The sequence below is a fragment of the Physeter macrocephalus genome, chromosome 8 (genome assembly GCF_002837175.3).
Source record: "Physeter macrocephalus isolate SW-GA chromosome 8, ASM283717v5, whole genome shotgun sequence".
Lineage (NCBI taxonomy): Eukaryota > Metazoa > Chordata > Mammalia > Artiodactyla > Physeteridae > Physeter > Physeter macrocephalus.
The window spans coordinates 77,734,217-77,735,338 of record NC_041221.1 but is presented as its reverse complement, the minus strand read 5'-3'; positions in this window follow the sequence as shown (position 1 = coordinate 77,735,338).

The window sequence follows — 1,122 nt, the reverse complement described above, 5'->3', positions numbered from 1 at the left end:
CTCCTACCAGTTCCTGTTCCCCACCTAATGCTAGCTGTAGGGTACAGGGAGATTTATTCTCAACTGTAAGTTTATTTGATTCCTTTTACAGAAGGCTATAGTAAGGGTAATGCATTAAAAAAACCCACAAAAAACCACATCTACAAACTGCTGAGACAACACTGTTTCAAGGTATTTAGCTCTGTCAAAAATCTGTATAAGCCTGAAACAATCATTAAAGTAGCAGATTCTACTCTTTTAAAATTTGAATTTTCCAAATTCTGTCAGGCTTACCTTCAAGTTTAGTGTGCCAAATGAGCATAAGCGAACTGTTTCTGAATACTGGGTAACCTCCGTAGAAAATAAAGCTTGTTGAATGAATGAACAGAATACAAAGTGTTGGGGTGAGGGGGGTCCAGCCCGAGAGTCTGGATTACTGTTGTGGCAGAGACAGCTGATTGGTCCCCAGGTATCACTGTTCCCTTTCTTTACAAATAGAACCACCTCCCTCTCTACCCCTGGGTTTTAACTGGGCGCATGACTTAGCTAGGAACTTTACTTCCTAGCCTCTCTTGAAGCTAGACATGGCCATGTAACTTTTTTTTTTTTAATTACGTATTTTATTTTTGGCTGTGTTGGGTCTTCGTTGCCGTGAGTGGGCTTTCTCTAGTTGTGGCGAGCGGGGGCTACTCTTCTTTGTGGTGCATGGGCTTCTCATTGCAGTGGCTTCTCTTGTTGTGGAGAATGGCCTCTAGGCATGTGGGCTTCAGTAGTTGTGGCACATGGGCTCAGTAGTTGTGGCTCATGGGCTCTAGAGCACAGGCTTAGCAGTTGTGGCACAAGGTCTTAGTTGCTCCGTGGCATGTGGGATCTTCCTGGACCAGGGCTTGAACCCGTATCCCCTGCATTGGCAGATAGATTCTTAACCACTGCGCCACCAGGGAAGCCCCATGTAACTAAGTTTTGGCCAACGGACTGTAAGCAGAAATAACATATGGAGCTTGAAACAAAACGACTTGCCCTGGACTTCTTTTCCCCTTCCTGCCAGCCAGGAATCAGTGACAAGGACAGAGCCAACTGGCCAGCTTGGATCCCTGGTAACTTGTGGGACTGCTCACCTACCTTTGAGAAAACAAACTTCTA